Source organism: Humulus lupulus, chromosome 1 (assembly GCF_963169125.1).
Source record: "Humulus lupulus chromosome 1, drHumLupu1.1, whole genome shotgun sequence".
Lineage (NCBI taxonomy): Eukaryota > Viridiplantae > Streptophyta > Magnoliopsida > Rosales > Cannabaceae > Humulus > Humulus lupulus.
This window is the reverse complement of record NC_084793.1, coordinates 118,333,774-118,354,560: the sequence shown is the minus strand read 5'-3', so window position 1 is coordinate 118,354,560 and position 20,787 is coordinate 118,333,774. Positions and strand designations below refer to the sequence as shown.

The 20,787-nt window shown below is 37.8% G+C and overlaps 1 long non-coding RNA gene across 1 annotated transcript; it reads left to right on the top strand.

Moving 5' to 3' along the window:
* Positions 1–13,041: 13,041 nt before the first annotated feature.
* LOC133816957 (uncharacterized) lies at positions 13,042–13,725 on the top strand. Its single transcript, XR_009885482.1, has 3 exons — positions 13,042–13,151; positions 13,436–13,519; positions 13,679–13,725. It is a non-coding gene; the product is annotated as an uncharacterized LOC133816957 (long non-coding RNA).
* Positions 13,726–20,787: the final 7,062 nt, after the last annotated feature.

Genomic DNA, 20,787 nt, shown 5'->3' with positions numbered 1-20,787 from the left:
AGAAACCCAGTACCCAGAAATGGAAAAGTTAGCATATGCCTTGATAGTGGCTTCACGAAAGCTGAGGCCCTATTTTCACGCTCATGCTATTGTCAAGTCTTGAACAAACTGGAAACTTTGGGAAGGTTGTTAAAGTGGTCGATTGAATTAAGTCAGTTTGACATCACTTACACCCCAAGGACCTCAGTTAACAGGCAGGTACTGGCAGATTCTATAGTTGAGTTTGCACACCGACCCCATGAGGGGGAGAAGTAGAAGAGAATGAACCGGTGGGTGAAAGGAAAAAGCAGCCTGAAGAATTGAGCCTCCATGTAGACGGGGCATCTAACGAGGGAGGAGCCGGCGCTGGCATAGTAATGACGGGACCTAAGGGGCACAGGATGTATTGTGCCTTAAGATTCGGAGTCAAAGCTTCCAACAACAAAGCAGAATACGAGGCACTGTTAGCTGGCCTGCGGCTAGCTAAGGAGTTGAAGGTAACCCATTTTCATGTCTTTAGTGACTAACATTTGGTAGTGTTTCAGGTGAAGGGTGAATACCAAGCTAGAGGCCCAAAAATTGCTGCATATCATGCCAAAGTGAAAGGGTATTTGGGTCAGTTCAAAAAATATTCCATAGAACAGATCCCAAGGGAGCAAAACACAAATTTCGATGCTCTCGCAAAACTCGCCTCTACCCGAGACGAAGAAACGCTTGAGCCATCCCTGTCGAATACCTCTCCAAGCCGAGCATAGCAGAAGAGGAAATCCACATGGTCGATAAACCGGGGGAGTCATGGTTTGCACCCGTCTTGAGGTACTTAAGTGATGGAACATTGCCTTTGGACAAAAAAGACACTCGTAAGCTAACTTACAAAGCTGCCCAATACACCCTGGTAGATGGAGTTTTATATAGGAGAGGCTTCTCCACCCCACCCCTGCGGTGCATAGATAAGGGGAGGCTTAAAAAGTTCTGCAAGAGATACAGGAAGGAGAATATGGAAATCATGCTGGGGGCAGTCCACGGCAAAAAAGGCCATACGCTAGGGGTATCATTGGCCTACCATGGAGAAGGATGCGAGCGATTTCTCAAAAATGTGTGACAAGTGCCAAAGACAAGAAAATTACCCCAGAAAGTCACCAAATGAGCTAGTGAGCATGATCAGTCCGTGGCCCTTTGCTGTATGGGGGATTAACTTGATTGGAGCGCTCCCAGCAGGAAGAGGAGGAGAAAAATACGCGATTGTAGCAGTCGATTACTTTACTAAATGGGTGTAAGTAGAGCCTCTAGTCAACATAACGACTAAGAAAATCACCGCCTTTGTCAACAAATTTATGGTCTGCGGGTTTGGAGTACCCATCAAGATAATCTCCGACAATGGGACGCAATTTGAAGGAGGAGTATTCAAAGAATATTGCAGGGAAAGGGAATCAAGAGGAGTTTCTACGGTGTAGTACACCCACAAGCCAATGGGCAAGTGAAGGCCATCAACAAGATTCTAAAAAGGAACCTGAAAAAAAAGTTGGAAAAGTTGAAAGGGGCCTGGGTCAAAGAACTGCCCAATGTTCTTTGGGCCTACAGGACTACACCTCGTTCCATCACTGAAGAGATGCCTTTTGCCTTAGCCTATGGCTGCGAGGCTATCCTTACGATAGAAATGAAGATCAACTCCATCCGCATACAAGCGTATGATGACCTAGCCAACATCGCAGCATTGGCCGAAAATTTGGACCTGTTGGAAGCAAGGAGAGAAAGGGCACAACTGAAGTTGGCAACATACCAGCAACGAGCCACAAGATACTATAATTCAAGGGTACAAGAGAGGGCATTCAGGGTTGGAGACCTCGTGTTAAGGAAAGTCCTGCCCAACACTCAGGACTTGAGCGCGGGTGTATTAGGGGAAAAATGGGAAGGGCCCTACCAAGTTGCCCAGGTGGTGCCCTCTAACACCTACAAGCTAGCACGTTTGGATGATACCATGGTACCTAGAGCATGGAACGCAGAACATCTAAAAAAATATTATCAGTAAGACCTCCATGTCTGAGGCAAGAGTGTTATTGTTCTATCTAAACGTGCGAGTCTAATGTAATAGCTATAAGGTAAAAGGCTAACTTGGACTCCTTGATATGTAGTAAGAACGGAGTCACCATAGGTTACCATGTACTTCCCTCATTTCCAATGAATATGGTGTGGCATTAAAGGAATATGTAGTAAGAACTCTTGTTTGAGAAAAATGATCGCACTATCTAAATCCCATTTACAATTATTATCAAAATGCGTGAATGAAATGATCAAAGTGCCTGCCGAGATAAATCTCGCCAACCACTTGGGGGCAGAGTATATAGCAGAAAAAAAAGGGTCCTGAACGAAACCCTTATATCCTAACGAGACCCTTATATATATATATATAAAAGACCCCTTATAAATAAAGAAGAAGACCTGGCAAGACATCACTTGAGCTCACGAGGATTAGCTACCCTTATGAACATCATGGAGGTCAAAAGGTCCTCAAGAAAAGCCTCCTAATAAAGGAAGATGCTTCCACGAGAGGAAATGCCTCAGGAAGAGCACTCACCCATGAGCCTAGAGCATCCACCAAGCCGTCTAGCCAAAAAGGGTCCTAAAAGAGACCCTTGCAAAAATAGTACTTTGAATAATGATGATAAGGACGCTTCTCGCAACAAATAATAAGTGCACGTAAAAGTATATAAAAGGATAACTAGAACCCAAAGGGTCAACATCTCCTTATAGATACAATCAAGATGTACCAAAGAGAGACCTATTGAACCCCTTCGTATGGGCTCCAAAGGACCTCAAGCATGATAAATAAAAAAGTATAAAAAAAAAACCTATCGAACCCTTTTTTGCGAGCTCAAAAGGACCTCAAACATAGAAGAACAAAAGCAAATATTCGCATATACATACAGAAAAAAGTAGTCGCGATAATGTAACAGGACTTATAAAAGTTCCAACAAAATTAAATAAAATTTTTGAATGATAAACTCAAGTGAGCATACAGCCAAATCGAATTAAATGATAAGATCGTAGAAGTAGAATCTCAGGGCCTCCTGCCGCAGGCATTCCACTCAGCCACCCTGGCAACGGCGTGCTCACAAAAGAAGGGGAAATCGAAGTTGGGATTTTGCCTTCACATTCCATAGAGGGCGCGCTCTATGGACTTGTACTTGATTTCAGCCAAATTTTCCTCTAGGAGAGTGACCCTCTCCTGCAACATTGGGACCTTAACTTTTGCTCTACCAAGATCGACCTCTAGGCGAGCAACCTTCTCCTGCAGCATCACGGCCTTGGCATTTGCCCTCTTCTTCTTTTTTGGTGATGAAAAGGCCTTCATCAGGGCCTTCTCAAGCATAAGCTTGGTATCAGTAAGTTCCCTCTCAATCCCCTGAACCTTGACCATTAGACGGTCCTTTCGGCATTCAATGCGGAGAGGACCTACACCGAGTCGGTAAAGCGTTGGGCCACCAGAGAAGTCTGCACAAGAAAAATAATAATAATAATGATGATGAGCAAACAAATAATTCATAAAAAAAAAGAGTAAGGCCAATGTCTGACGCATGAACTCACCCAAGTTGCGGAGCGCATAAGAGTCTCCCCAAGCTCCGACATGGCAAAATTCTCGAGACTTCTCCAATCAGTCTTGGGAAGACCCTCAGTGGCCCGGGTATACCGTTGACCATAAGAGGGTACCATACAACCCACCCAAGGTTCCCCCTCTGAGTCAGGGGCGCCTAGCTAGGTAGGGACAGATGATTCGCTCACCGAAGGAGGAGGGGGCGCAGGAATATCGGGAAAATGTGCCCCCGACGAACCACGATTGAGGGGGCATGAGGAAGAGTACCGTAGTCCTAAGAAAAGGGGCAGATGAAGCCCCCTGACATATCCTGCTGACCATGGGAGTGAGAGGCCAAAGGAGGGCACCCCCTAGGAGACAGAGATGATCGGCGATGTCATCTGGGTTCTGAGGAAACCTCCTTGGGCACCCATTTCGCGTCACCCTTGTCAGAGTGATGCTCAACTAAAGGCACCTTATTATTTCACTTGGAAACGTGCCACAACACATCAAGATCTGAGACCGCGGATAAGTTGTGGCGATTCAGGTTTGCCACAGTGAAGAGGTAGGCAGCCATTTTCTGGGTGGGGTCGGTGTCGAGGAGTTTGTCCACTGGCGCTGCATCCGACCGGGGAATGTCAAGGCCACTGAACTCCTCTACACAATCAACATAATTACAAATATAATCATAAGCTCCAAAATAACCAATTCAAAGTAAAAGGAAGAGAAGCTTGAAGTACTTACTTGGGGATGAGCGAAAGCATTCACGTACGTAAAGGGGACCTTTTACGAAGAAAAAGTCCTACTTCCAGGACCCCGAGTTTGATATAGAACCCTCTATGAGGGAAACCTGGGAATTGGCCATCTGTAAGAAATAGAAGCCTTTGGATTTAGAGGTTGGCGTGAGGTTATACATAAAATGCACCTCTCAAGTTGTAGGAGTGTGTTGGTTGAGCTTAGTAAATGCCATGTATAGGCAACTTAAGGTCAGCTAGCTATTAGCCGCTAGCTGGAGCAGGGCAAGGTCGAAGTGATTAAGCATCATGATGAAGAACAGGTGCAAAGGAATGGTCCCACCCACTTTTTAGAAATGCTCGCTCACGGCCACGCACCCCTAGGGGGATTATCAGCCCGGCAGGTATTGGAAGGAACACACAACTTGTATTCTTTGCCAATGCGATATTTTGCGGATAGCTCCAACAACTGATTCTTCTACACATTGGACACAATAGAAGATGCTAATAAGGGACTAGAATCTTGCGTCTTGGAAGCCACCTACCGCCACACTCTATTTTCCATATCTGCAAAAACCAAAGAAAAAAGGTGAGCAGGACACTTTACCCTCCATTTTTTCTTCCTAGCAAGGGTCTTCCACCGAGGCGCTGAGTGTGGAAGCGCTAAGCAAGGGTAAATTGAAAACAACAGTTGAGGAGAACTCGAGATGACCCCATGACAACCATAAGGGAAGAATGGGGCAGGAGGTTCAGGCAGAAGATTTCCCTCCATGAACTCTAACTCCATCTATAGATCCAAAAGGGTCACCCTAAGGCTTGTTATGTGGTCGCTAAGGTCAAAGGGGAAAGAAACTCCATTGCCCCTCAAAACTGAGTCTTTTTCGCTCTCCACTACCCAAATTTTATGCCTAAGCTCAGCCAAATGCTCAAGGTGACATATACGGGCCTGCCTCAAAGTGTCATAGTCTTGGTGAGTGTTGTTTTCGAGGGACTCCAAGTCTGAAGATAAATCTACAAACTCGACCCCCAGAGGAGCACCACATGATCCCTCACAGGCCATGGAACCTCACCTCGTAGGTAATAAGGGTGCACGTATAAATGAGAGAATTGCTATAGAATACAAAGGAATGAGCTTAAAACCTCTGGATATGAGCGCTCTAAATGACCAACTACGAGGTACAAACAAGGGCATGTAAGTGGATAAACTCACAACGAGCTCTGGCCAAAGCAACCCATCTCGGGTAGTGCTAATTTGGACCCAACAAAATAAGAAAGAAAAAAAGAAAGTATACCTTATGTAAGAAATATCGGGCACTGCACGATTGAAGGGAGGCCAAAGGTTAAAAGTACCAGCACGGTGAAAAGGAGGACAAGGGTCCAAAGCACCACTGTGATTGAATGAATGCGAAGGGTCAAAGATTTATGCCTACAAAAATCGAAGAGAAGAGTCTTCATCCCCAAATACCTGTATGGATATTGGTATAAAAGAAATGAACTCAAATAATAAAAGGAAAGTACAACCAAAGTGAGGTTGTGAGGAATCGAACCTCTTACCTCTTGAAAGGAGTAAGGATTCCAAAATCACTAAGCTAAAGAGATAAAGTGTAAATAATGGGCTAGATATGAAGGCCTATTTATAGGAACCATAGGCTCATCTTAGCCATCAAATCTGATGCCTGATCAATGGTCAATGAGAAGCCTTGGCACTCGCTTTGGGATCTGTGAAGCACAATGATAGGCGCACATACACCCTCAAAATCTTGCAGACACCCCAAATGCATCGCACCTTGAAGTCTACAAGAGAGCCTGAAGACTCTCTCGTAGACTGGGGGCAAGTGTGAACACCACAAATTGGACATGATTCTGAAAGACCCAGGCCTTATGCAAGGCCTTCGCGAGATTGACTTGTCTCACCCCACGGGAGGCCCAAGCTCACTTCACCTTGCTTACCTCGCGGAAGGTCCTATGGACCCATGCCTAAGTGTCGTGCCCACACGAGACCCTCTCACCCATGTGCCTTGCGCCCACGTGAGACCCTCTCGCCCATGTACCTTGTGCCCACGCGAGGCCTTCTCGTCCCCCTCCCTCACGCACACGCGAGACCCTCTCGCCCCTGCACCTCGCACCCACATGAGACCCTCTCACCCCCGCACCTTACGCCCACACGAGACCCTCTCGCCCTCGCGCCCTGGGTCTTCACGACACATACCTGACCAACGCTTCAAAAGTGTATGTCCACGAAGGTCACAAGTAGTCTAATGCTTAGCAGGATATAGAGTGGATTAAGGTATAGGCACATCTTGAAAAGGTGAAAACATCTATGAGGCGTGAGGAGCACATAAGGGTACGGAACGTACGTATCAAACAAAAGAAGACAAAGCACGGATATGGTGTCTGTGCCAGACAAGTCATGGTTGTATGAGTGAGGTGCCTGGTGTGGTCCTTACCATCCAATCCTCTGACACTCGTACTAAATAAGTAGTGGAGGTATATTCAGGTACTAATGTGGAGGCACTCCCACATATTCTGACCATGTACTGAAGCCGACACCACAACCTTCTACTCCACAACCTTTGCCACTACATTTGATACCACTCCCCTAACAATGTACTTGTGAACAATCTAGTCCCCTGGGACCACAATGTATTAGGGGTCATTAGAGCCCACTGTAAAGGGAACCTCACTTCATCATTGAGGGGGGTCAAAAAATTCTTGAAAGATCAGACTAATATAAGGGCAATATATGAGTTTTCTTTCTATTTTCTACTTGAAATTTTCCTTCAAGTTTCTATAAGTTCATTTGTGTTCATTAGATATTGATTGAAGTTTCTGAGTTTTCCATCCATATTTCGTTGACGAGTTCTTACTGTCAACAGTATGTACTTGGAAATAAGGCTGAAGCTTCCTCGAGGCTATCATCAGGCATATGTTTAGCTTCTCCATGAGTGGATACTTGGACTTTTCTCTGAGGAGTTGTTTGTTTACATAATAGACAGGATGCTAGGAGAGACCCTTTTCACATATCAGGCAACACTGATGGCATGCTCCATGACAGCCAGGTAAAGGAGCAAGGGTTCTCCATCCAACAACTTTCACAGTATTGGAAGGTTGACCATATAGGCCTTGAGCTGTTGGAAACCTACTCATAGTCCTTCGTCCACTCAAATCGCTGACTTCCTTGGAGAATGTTGAAGAAAGGGAAGCACTTGTCGGTGGCCTTTGACACAAAATGGCTGAGAGCTGCTATCTAACCAGTTAGGCTTTGTACATTTTTGTGCTTCTTGGGAGATGGCATCTCGATCAGTGACTTAATCTTCTCGGGGTTTGCTTCGATTCCGCAGGAGCTCACAAAATATCCCAAGAACTTCCCTAAGGCTACATCTAACATGCATTTCTACAGGTTGAGTTTCATCCTGAATCTGTGGAGAACTGAGAAAATTTCTAATAATTCTGCCACATGCTCTGAGGAGGTCTTGGACTTGACTAGCATGTCATCTAACGTACACCTCCATGTTCCAACCAAGCTTGTTCTTGAATATCTTGTTCACTAGCCTTTGATAAGTGTCCCCTGCATTTTTCATGCCAAAAGGCATTACTTTGTTACAGTAAGTGCCCTCATTCGTTTGAAAGCTAGTGTTCTCCTGGTCTGCGATATGCATGGAGACCTGATTGTAGCTGGAATACGCGTCCATAAATGTCAAGAGCTTGTATCCAGAAGTGGCGTCCACCATCTGATCGATCCTCGGCAAGGGGAAGTAGTCTTTGGGGCAGGCCCTGTTGAGGTCAGTAAAATTGATGCAGGTCCTCCATATCCCATTAGGTTTAGGGACCAACACCATGTTTTCCAGCCACTTGGTGTATTTTTCCTCCCGTATAAACCCATTCTCGAGAAGCTTGCTGACTTCAGCCTTTAACGCCTCCGCCCTTGTCGTGTCAAGGAGTCTCCTCTTTTGTTGCACCCGGGCAACATTTGTGTAGCGTTTCAAAACTCCTAATAGGAGTAAGTACTTTGATTAGCATGTCGGTAGAGCAAGTGGAGTAATTATGTGAATTATATTATTATATAATTGAGTTTGAATTATTATGTATATTAAATGTGTTTAAAGACCTGCTTTCGTTAAAAAAATGGGCATTTTTCGTAATTTTGACCTGTTGAGGGTATATTTGTAATTATTATGTGTTATATGCTTCAGACCACATTATTATGTGGATATATATATGTGTGATATTCGGCATGAGTGGATTCTTACGAGAAAATTTAGCAAAAAATTCACAACGGGGATAAATACTCGGCTTGGCCCTAGCCAGGGGTATTTTGGAATTTATTTGTAAATGAAATAAATTGGTAGAATAATTAGGTTTGGGGGACTAGTTGATAAATTTGGGGATTAGTGGTGTAATTTGAGGTTTAGTGGGAATTTTAGGCTAAATGACCAGTTTTCCCTTATGGAGCTTTGAGGAAGGAGTTTCAAGGGAAGGATATAATGGTCATTTGACCATGGGAATAGACAATTTTGGCAAAGTATTGACAACCCTTCCTCATTCATGTTGAAGCGTCTCCTTTCCTTCTAGTTTCTTTTTTTCAACTAAACCAAAAGCCCAAGGGCATCTAAGTAAGATCAAAGCGGTTTGAAGGGTTCTAGGAGAATTGAAGTGCTCAAGAGGCTTAGAACAACCAAGGACCTCTACAACCAGCTGAGGAAATCGAATTTTTACAAGGTATTTGTAACATCCTGAATTCCTAATAAGGCTTAGTGCCTTTATTAGGGAGCCAAGAGGGAAATATTTGATTAAGTATGTGTTTATGTGATATATGCGTATTTGATATATGAATTATGTGAGTTAAATTATGATATGTATAACATGTTTAGGTGTATTAAGATGCATGTGGGCCTGTTTCTCATAAGAATGGTATTTTCTTAATTTCGACCCGTTGAGGGTATATTTGTGAATATATGTGTTTTGTGATGTAGACCATATTATTGTGTGAATATATTTTAGTTATTCAGCACGAAACAAGCCTAGTGAGAAAATTAACGGTTTAGTCACAACGGGGTTAAATACCCAGCTCAGGTGAGTCCACTACAAAAAATTTGACTAAATATTACAGTAAAATATTACACAAATTTAAAAGCGTTATTATTGATTAGCCAAATATAAAACACGAAGAAAGAGAAAAGTGGCGCCAAATGAATATTTTTGTTAAACCATCCCGCCTAGACTTTTTCCCCCCACTCTTCACTCACATTTTCATTCTCTGAAAACATAAAACAAAGGAAAATGCTCTCCAAGCTGAAGTCGTGCGCCTCTGTGAGATTCGAGGAGTTTCTCGGCCACCTCCGTCCTCCATTAATGGAGCCAGTTGGACGGTTGGATTCAACTCTTCTTTAGGTTCAAAACCCTCTCTCAAGGATCGAACCCTTAGATTGTCGGAGATGCCGTCGGTTCTTTGATGGTGTTGGGTTCTTGCGAGGCAGCGGGAGATAAGGTCTCTCTTTCTCTCTTTATTCTGTCAAGTGTTTGATTTTATATATTTTCTCTTGTGTTTTGTCACAAATAACCCTAAAATTCCTCACTCACTCACTCCCTCTCATCTCTATCTCTATCTCTCCCTCTAATGTATCTCTCTCTCGCCATCTCACTGATACCTCTCGTCTCTCTCTCTCTATCTGTTAAAGTTCTCTAGTGGTTATGAAAATGGGAAGTGGGAAATGTTGGCAAAGCTTTCAGGGAAGATGGGCTCGACTTCGATTTGGACGGGGCTATTTTGCAGGAAATATGTTTTATTCAAGCTCTGTTCTGCAATTTTACTTAGGTCTCAACTTTAGTTAACGAATCTAAGGTATCTGGCACTTGATTTTGTTTCATGTTTCATGTTGCAAATTGAAATTGTTTAGCTTTCGTGATGGATGCTTGGTGAATGGTGAAGAGATTTTTTCTTTTTCGCAACTCAATGAGTTGTGTGGGGCGATAGTGAATGGTTAGTTGTGTTTTATTTTTCAGGTGCCAGAGAACTTGGACTCTTGATCAAAATTAGACAAAAAGACAACTATTAGTGATCTTAATGAAAGGCATTGTAAGTTTTTTTTTTTTTTTTAAGGAATCCTTTTCTTATTTTTAATCACATCTAGATAATTTTTATCTCAATTTTTGTGTAAGAAAAACACTGAGAGACTGATGAGATTTAATTGAAAACTGCCAAGTAGATGAAAATTAATTTTCTACTTATTAACTATCATCTAGCTCAAAGATGTTGGCTTTGCATAGCATCAGAATGATTTGTTGCCACCGTAGTTGATTTTAAGACTAGTTTGGCTGTTTCCCAACTATTTTATGAGTTTCATTTGACTAAGATTTTTACTTTGGAATTCAGATTGCATATTTATTCAGATTGCATATTTGTAGTATGTGCTAATGATTTTTGTTTTTGTGTGTTTCTGAGTGAAGCAAGAAAACTGTTTGATCAAAGTTCTAAGTTAGATGTTGTATTTTGGAGTTCTATAATTATGGATTTTCTAAACATGGAGAAGTTGATAAAGCTATTAGGTTTTTTGATTGGATGCCATCAAGAAATCCCATTTCATAAATTACTTGATTGGTGGGTATTTTAGCTAGGATGCCATCAAGAAATCCACCACCTATTTGGTAAAGGTTCTAAATTGTATTTTGGATTAGTTTTCTCTTTGATAATACAAACTTTTTAAATTTACTTGAAATTAGTAGTAGTAGTAGTAGTAGTAGTAGTAGTAGTAGTAGTAGTAGTAGTAGTAGTAGTAGTAGTAGTAAACTACTATAATTTTTCTTGCTAGCTAGTTACATCATAGAAAAGCAAATCCCAAATCATGTAAAACATATTAAAATCTGGGTCTAGTTTGATTTTCTGTTTCTTTATACATTTCAAGGCCACGAGATTATTTTATTGCAAGAAGTTCTATAAAATCAAAAAATTAAATACATTTCTTTCTAGTATTGTGTTCCCTTCCCCACCTGCAACTTTCTCATTTTGACAAATTGGTTTTTTCTACTTTGTTTGGTGAGTTGTATCTCTGTTTGTATTCATTATTCTAGTGACAAACCTCACTGAGTTGTATTAAATGACCTATCAGTTCTTAAGTATAACAAATACTTTTGTATATATGTATGTACAATATGTAATGCAAGCTTGTGTCGTTTTCCATGCAAACTATACAATATGTTTGGATCATATAAATAAACCAAGTATTGGGTTTGACTGTGCAAGTAACATCGTGTCTTATGAGTATACCATTTTCCTTTATTCTTCTTTTTTCGGGTATTTTCTTTGTTATAGTTCATGCTTATTTAAGAAAATTGATAACTATTGTAAAATGACATTATTTTGTCTTGAAATGGTGTGGCTAAAGGATTCTTGATGCAAACAATTTCACTGGAGGGTTCCTTCTGACTCTCACTAATCTCGCTAAACGGTAAGAGTCAATGTGTGCTATAATTCTATATCTGAAATGATCAAGATATTTTGGTTGAATAATCATTAGTATTATGTCACTTTAATCTCATTGCAGAAGGATTAGTAGCGACAACTTCACAAGAAAGATACCTGAGTTTGGCAATTGGTGATACCTGTGTAAAGCTTTTCCACTTGCAATGTTTTATGTTATCATTTTTAATTACCTTCTCCATTTTCTGTTTACACTTTGTAGCATTGTTAATTTTATCTTGATTTTTAGACTATCTTTTCTTAGATTCTCTTTTCTATAACTTATTTATGTCTAATATTTTTTTTTTCATTAATCTACCTTGGGTGAGGTTAGTGATGATTGGAAGTCATTACTATGAAGAAAACTTGTTTCTGAGACTTAAGACTTATGTGTTGTTATACATTTGCAGTACCCTTCCTTTAAACAACTTTTTGTCTTTCTCATTTAGATTATATATAATAGAAATTGTTCTGTATTGCTGCTTGTTGGACTAAGAAGTTATTTGTCAGTTTCAACTTTCAAGACCTGCACTCTTTAAAAATTACATATTCTTTTCCATTTTTGTGAAGGTAGAAAATTATTGTTTGGACAACTTACATTAATTTTGTTTCTGTTTAGAATCAACAACAGTATATTACCTGTTTATATTACAGTCATATTTTTTCTCTTCAAAAACAGAAAATTGACGTTCTTTTGCAAAATTTTCAAACCAAATAATAATATATAGCTTAGCCTCTGAAGCTATATAGTTTTAGGCATTTCCACCATACATAACAGCCTAGTTGACAATACATAACTCAAGTTATTCCCACTTGGCAGATGTTGAATATTTCAGTGCTATTAATCACACCTGAAGGTTCTATACGATTACAATTTTTCATAGCCAAAAAAGCTTAACCATGGAATAATAATATGGGTCGACTTTTCACATCTTAAAATGAAACAAGTGGTCCTTTTGATCAATATTATTTTATCTTTGGTATGCTCTAGTAAACTTCATCTGAAATAAGTGTTTGTTTGATGAGAAAATGAGATTTTGTCATTGTTATCTAACAAATATGTTGCTAGATTCTGAAGCATGTATTAATCTTGTCACAGTAACCCATTAACCTTTTTGTTGTATGAGATATTAGCTAGCTTCCTATTTTTTTAGTGTATACATTATATATACATAATAATAATACTTGGGTTATAATCCGATTTATGATTTTTTTTTCCTAATTCAAATTCTGTTTTTACTTGGTGTATATTATGAGTTGTGTATAATTTTGATTGTATATTGATGGCAAAAGGACTGGCTAGTGATGGGTGGCATTCTCAGCTGTAGTAGTGGACAAAATGTGCCATCCATTGGAAAGTCCAAGAAATCCTCAATGCCTTCTGGATTGGTCAAAAATTTGAATGCTGGAGGTAAGAAAGATGAAACGACTCGGAGTTGTATTGAAAATGCTTCTATTACTTGTATAAATAAATTAATGGTTGAATGGAGAGCTCCATGTGAGTGTTTATTGGTTGGATCATGGTGCTCTCAAATGTTAAGCTGTCAATTCTTATCTAATTTAACATTTGTTACAACTTCAACCAGGCATTTTAGTATTACAGATGCTCATTTTATTGTTTTATATTTAATGCTCAGAGTTTTTTCTTCCATTTATAATGCTCTCATTTGTTTTGCTTTTTTATTTCTGTTGTAGACTTGTTTTTGCTCCCATAACTGATTCTGCTTCAAATCATGGCCTAATCCCAACAATTCTCTATGGGTGAGCAATTTTGACAGAGTAAGAATCTTGCAACTCTAACCAAGCTATGATTTGTTAACCAACCTCACTCTGTTATAGTTTGAATTTGTACTTTTATTTATAAGTAACAGATGTGCTGGGTCTTGGAAATTATGCCACTGATGATGATGATGATGATGATGAAATTCATATCTCTAGCTTGCCAAATTCCAGGAATAAAAAGCTTCAGCATTCAAATTTTGAAAATCTTCAAAAGACAAGCATGATGTTGGTGCAAATGGCAGTTTGGTAGCCCTTGTTGCAGAAAGGTGCACACAAGACGCAACTTGTCATGCTCCTTGTCACCTGGCAAGTCTAGAAGTAGAAGAAGGTATTTTTGTGAGAGTTTCATTATCTTTTACTTTTTCTGTAAAGTAGTTTTAAAAACAAAATTTGATAGTGATAAGAAGGTTGCGACTTAATCTCCTTATAAGGAGGTTTGCGAGTATTAGTAGACTCTGTCTTTTGTTAGCTTCAAAATGATTTAGAGTGATAACTTGAGCACTTTAGATTTACTTATTTATTTATTTATTTTATATAATTGATTATATTTGTGCATATAGATTGTATCCTTCTCTCTTCTTACTATATATCTCTAACTCAATTATTAATACTTATTGATTTCGTGCATTGATTGCAGTCATGTTGCACCATGTTTAATGGTATACTTAAACTTAATTGAGTTGGCACATGACCCTTTAGAATCTAAATAAATAAATATTACTATATATAATGTAAATGTTATAAAACTAATACTAATAAAAATGAGATTTATTTTGTATAAAAGTGTTTAAAAAAAAATGAGATTTCTTTTTACTGGTGTATTTTGGTGTCATAGTGGCTGAAAGTATTGTGATTGGAATAATGAAAAAATTTGGCAGTGGTTGAATTAGTATTTTGACTTGATACTGGATTGAACATTGGTAATTTTATTATCTTCCTGTGGCAGAATTAGTGCCTTGATTATCTTGTTTAGATTAGTCTTTTTGGTACTGTAAAATAAGAAAAATTGAATTTCCTTTTTTGTTTTCAAGTGTCTTTAGTTTTGCATTTTCTTGTAATTTTCATGTCTCTGTGAAGCAAGTACCCCATCCTTCTCCCTCTCTATGTAGTTTTTAGTAGAGGGATTTCTCAACTTTTTTTTGTGTCCAGGCTGACTCTATTTTCTCATTCTCATAATTCATTAGAGTAAAACTAACCCTCCAACAAAGACAAGTGCACAAAGGATGATGAATTGAAGAATGGAGCAAGTTTCATGCATGGTTTACTTTTGTGTATCTTGTAATGTTTCTGTTTTTCATTTTTGAAGTAAAAAATGTTCAAGATTATAAAACTTTATTATGTTATGCTTTCAAACTTAAGTTAGAACTAAGATCTCATGAAGTAGACACATTCATGGTTCGAATTAGTTATTCTTTAATGTAATACTTATGGTTTATCAATCTATTGAGAATTACATTTTATGATTAATTTTGATTTTTTTTTTATCAAAATACAATAATGAAAATCTTTTAATTAAAAAAAACCTTACAAGTATACTTATCAAAATAAAATTTAAAATATAATATCCACGCTAAAGTAACAAAATTTTATTACTAGACTTTTAATATGTTATGATTTAGAAACATATTATAAGCGTAACAAATCGTTATGATTTATATAATATAACAAACTAAAAACGCTATCAAAATAATCAAATGTAACAGTTGAAAAGTGTTATGCAAAAAGTATAAGATTAAATGTCAAATTTATAACCAAATACTCTAACTAAATGTTATTATTTGAATATTATAGCAACTCAAAATGTGTTATTGAATAGTTTAAGATAACATCGAACATAACATTCAAATATTGTTATAGAAAAGACAGGACTTTTAATAACAGGGGCTATGTTAGCGTTTTCAGAGGTGTTATCAATACTCCCAGTTAGCAGTTTTTAAGTGTTATGAATACTGTTTTTTCTTGTAGTGGTCTAGGGGTATTTTGGTCATTTATTATAGTACCAGGAATTGTCGGGTAATGGAAAATTATTTGGTGATCATTTGGGGATATTGGAATTAATTGGGAAATATGGTCTTAATTGAGGATTAGTGGGAAATGGTGGAAAATGACTATTTTTCCCTTGAAGGCATTAAAGATCTAATGTATAGGCGAGGGCATTTTGGTCATTTCATGCCCCTGAATTGACCTAGTCAATTAGGAGCTTTCAAGAAAAATCAGATAAATAGCAAACACTCTCTCGTTACTCTCTCTCTCCCTTTCACTTGTACTTTGGCTTCAAGAGGATTTTTGGAGTGTCTTAATCATTTTGAGTCTAGGAGGGAGCTTGTGGAAATTGAAAGTTGCTTTGGAACAATTTAGAAGCTACCAAGCTTGGATGAAACAGGTGGGAATGATTTCAATAGAGGATTCACCGATCGGCTCAGGAGGAAAAGGGTCGTGCTCAGGGTCGTGATACGTGTCTCGTTAAGGACATAAGGTAAGAATACTACACCCAATATGTGATCAGGGCTTGGCCCGGTTATTTAACATGGTTATGACCACGCTTTGACTGTTTTATTAGACATGTTAATTGTGCAGTGCATACTTGAAATATATGACTTATGCTTATCTATTTTATCTGAGTGAAAGGCTTGACTTATGAGTCAAGGGCGACAATAGTGTGTTGAGCGTAGGTAGATTGGTTAGGCCTATCCAGAAGCATGATATACGCTTGAACAACCCTATGGTCACTTGGAAAATAAAGCGCCAGGTACGCTTGGCTAGCCTTAAGGCTGGTTATACAGAGAATATGGCAAAGGGCCCCGGAGTGATTGTACAGTCACTTATCTAGGGCAACGATCCCTGGTGTGATTCTATAGTCACTTATCTCAATTAAATACATGCCTGAGTATAGTTATTACTGTTGGGCATGCTAGATAAGCTTTTGTAATCTGTTATTAACTGCTTATGAGCATGTATATGTTTTCTTACTGAGCCTTGGCTCACGAGGCTCACGGGTGTTATCTGGTGCAGGTAAGGGAAAGGGGAAACTGGACCAGCCATGAGTTGGAGAGCTTCGTTGGTGGTGTGTACATATGCGACATGCTTGATCGCCATGGCCGAGGATTCTCAAAGGAACTAGGGCCAAATCCTAATTTTTTCGCTTAGGTCAGCATGTTTGTATTCCTTTGAGTTGCAATTAACTTTTAAACGCTTATTTTGAGATCCAGTGTACGAACTCAAACGCTTTAATGAAATTTAATATTCTTTTGACCAAAAATTCTAACCCAAACCCGTTAATTACTGTTAGTTACATGTTTATGTCCAAATGACTCAGTTAATGAGTCCAGCACTATTTCAAATACACAGTGTAACAGTCTTGGCTATCCAGGGTGTTACAGTATTGAGCACTTGCCTTGGTCTTTTCTTTTAGTTCAACTTGTGTTCTTGACTTTGGGGATTTTGGTTTGAATTTTTGAATTTGGGGACTCTAGACTCTTTGGGGTGTATATTGAAGATTGTGAGCTATTTGTAAACTAACTTGAGGATTAAATTGCTACTGGAATTCTTGATTTTGAGTTTGAATGTTCAGATTTAGGCAAATTTTAATGTTTGGAACTCAAGGTTTGTAAAATTGTCATTTTGGTGTGTTTTGGATGAGTTATGGGTATTATGGTGTTGAGTATTAGTTCTATTGTTGATTTAAGTCAATTCATGGTTAAAAAGTGTTGGAAAATCTGTTTGGAGTTGAGAATTTTAATTGAAAATGCAGGGGTTCGAGATTGAGGAAGAACATGATCGCGAAAATATATATACACAAGTGCACGCAATCGATTCAAGTAATATAGATTATAAATAGAGTATAATTCCCACAAAGACTATTTTCCAATTTCCACTAATTGTTTTTTTAATTTTTATTTGGAAACTGAAGTGTAGATGAATAAATTTAAATTTAAAATTATAAATAACTATGAACAAAATTAACTAAAGATGGAAATCAATATTAAAAAGACCTAGGGTATTAATTTCATCATCTTTTCATTCTACAAATTTTATTAATTAGTTCTAAATTTCTTTCTTCTTATTCTAATAGCAAGTTAACATAAATCAATTCCTATTCTTTTTCAAGATATAAGATCTCATCCTATATGCAGGTTTTCTACATCTCTGTGATAAACTTAAACATATAGTAGTCATTAAGCATAGAAACCCAATTACTACACAAGCCATACAGGTACTTTCGTCAAATATGTAATCTATGTCTATATAACGATAGCATATTTAATTCTCATCTTTTGAATTTTGAATCAAAATCATAAATCAAGCAAATATTGATCAGGTATTTACTAGCATCAAGCAAACATTATATAGAATAGAATAAAGAAGAAGAATCAATAGAACATCATAATAACATTAAATAAAAATCCAAGTGACTACATTAAACCCCAGATAAGAAAATTAGTTCATGGAAAAGAATAGAAAAAGACGTAAGAGAAGAAAGAGAGGAAATAGAGAGAGGTCAAGAAGAAAGAGAGAGAGATATCTAAAATAGTCTAAAGCATTCTTTTTATAATGATAAGGTTGTGAAAAGAGTTTTCTAGATGTTTCAATTTGTTAGTTTATAATGCTCCAAAATATCTTTATTTGAATTTCAAATCTCATAACTCTAACTTACGTAATCTTGTAAGTTGAATATCACCACATAAATCTCCTAATTTGACTTTTCTTGTGAAACAAACTTTCATAGGTCTTTCAATAAGATTTCCAAAGCCACCAAGAACACGTAAATCGAATAAGTGAGTCGGGAGATATGGTGAAAATACCAAACTTTGTTAGATTCAAAATATCTCATATTTTTCCAACAATTTAAGTTTGAATTCTCATTTACTTCTCCAATCAATTCAAATAAATATCTTTTTATTGTTTTCTCTTGATTAAAGATAATATTTAAAATAAATTTTGAAATATTTCTCAAATATCCATTTAACAAATGACAACCTAAAAAATACAACAATCACACATAAAAAGAACTAAAAATATAAAATAATAATAATAAAACTAAGACTAAAAAGTATTAAAAATCTATCCTATCAAATTCCTCCAAACCAAACATTTACTCGCCCTCGAGTAAGGAACGCAAAAATAAACAAACTAGACTAAAAACCTAAACAACAAATACACTTGAATCAAGCCGACAACAATAATTCACGCCTCAAGCTATAATGACTAACACACTTATAGAATCTTCAGGAAAATCAACTTATAATCCAGAATTTCAGTAAAAACATTCTTCCAATTCACTTAAGTCCAAACAAAAATAAAAGCTCTCAAAATCATGAGTAATAAATAAAATTTATTCAAATCATTTCATGCTGACCAAATTTTTTTCATTACAATCAATTAATATCATTATCCCATAAGCTTGTTATACTTACTAATCTCCACTAATATAGAAAACACATGCTCAAAAATTAAGACTTGCATGGCTTATAATTGAACGACTTAGGTAAAGGTAGATGAAAAAATTATTTAGGCTCAAATATACCATAAGCATACAAAGTAAACATATCAATCGTATGACAAACTCACGAACCCAAAACAATCCCAAATTTCTCAATCTTTCTTGATTTGAGAGAGAATTCATACACATGTTTTTTTTTCTTTTTTTTCCTTTTTTTAATTTCATTTCTTTTCTAATGATATTACACTCCCCCAAACTTATTTCTTTATATGTTCAATTGGAGTGTAGTTTATTTTCAATATTTTTTTTCTTTCTCTCTCAATTTTTCTTCTTCTATTGACACAAATTTCCAAATATAAACCCCATTAAAAACCATCTCCCAATCACTTTTCATATGCTCATAGTATACATCAAAGGGAAGAAAAAAAATAATAACAAAGTATCCTATCAAAACACAACTTTTTGGGTACGACTTAGATTTCTAGGGACCTAGCACGACCGCGCTAGGGTGTAGCTCGATTGCGCTAGTGTCTTGGAATCCAGGGAATTTTAGGCTTAATTTTGGGTTTCCAGGCCATCATTGCGACAGCGCTAGGGCTGCCACGACTGCGTTAGGTGCTCCAAAAATACAATTTTCTGAATTTTGGAAATTAGGCTCGAGGCTTCAGGGATCTGATTTGGATACCCACTTGGGGGCTTGGGGGACGATTCCATTAACCGGTTGAATGGAATTGGAGGTCCAAAGAGCTAGGGTATAGTTTTGGAACCCGTGGTTGAACTTAGTCCTTAATAAGAGTACCATTTATGTTGTGATTAAGGTTTCCCCGGGGCTCGGGAAAAAGGATCGCACTCCAGGTCGCTCTGTCTACAGCACAAGACTCGAGGTAAGAAGAATGGCATGTACACATAGAGCAAGGAGTTTTCTTGGATATATTGGGATGCGATTATATTTGTATATTTGAATTTGTAAGGGTTGAGTCACCCTTCATGCATAATGTTGTTTACTATGCTTATTTGTGTTGATTTGTCTGTGGATGATTGATACGATCTGTATTCGGCAACCGTGTGGAACGTGGAATGACCAAAAATTGAGCAAAATGTGGGTTGTGATGGTGGGGACAATTGGAGGGTACGGTACCCACTCACCTGGCATGGACCGTAAGCTTGGTCTTGGGAGACGCACCTCACTCAGTTGGGATGTTCGACAAGGCTACTTGGCTGGGTCGTGTAAATGGTGTATGTGTTTGAAATGAAAATGTTAATAAACTATTAAACATGTTTAAGATTTATATGATTGGAATGAATGCACTTATTATCTTTGATGCATGATAATTGTTGTTTATATATTTAATGTGACTATTATTATTCTTGGTGAGATTTTCTAGCTGAACCTTGGCTCATGGATGCTCTATAGTGCAGGTAAGGGCAAGGGAAAGTCGACTAGCCATGAGTTGGATGGCTTTGGAGTGGTGCATACATAGTTGGCCTACTCGATTGCCACGGTCGAGATATTTTAAGGGAATTAGAGTAAATGTGCACTTTTTTTGCTTAGGTCGACTATTTTGAGAACAATAAATGTAATAATATTTTATTCTAACTCTTTTGAGATCCCTTGTAAGTGGTTAATATTTTTAATGACAAGTGTATTCCTTTTGACCAAATAGTACCTAAACCTTTATTTAATTTTTATTATACTTTTGAATCCAAATGACTCGCTTAATGAGTTAAGCATTATTTAAACACATAGTGTAACGGTCCTAGATTAGTAGGGCGTTACAATTTGGATCAATGTTTAGGACATGGCATATAATGTTTAGGCTTCTCC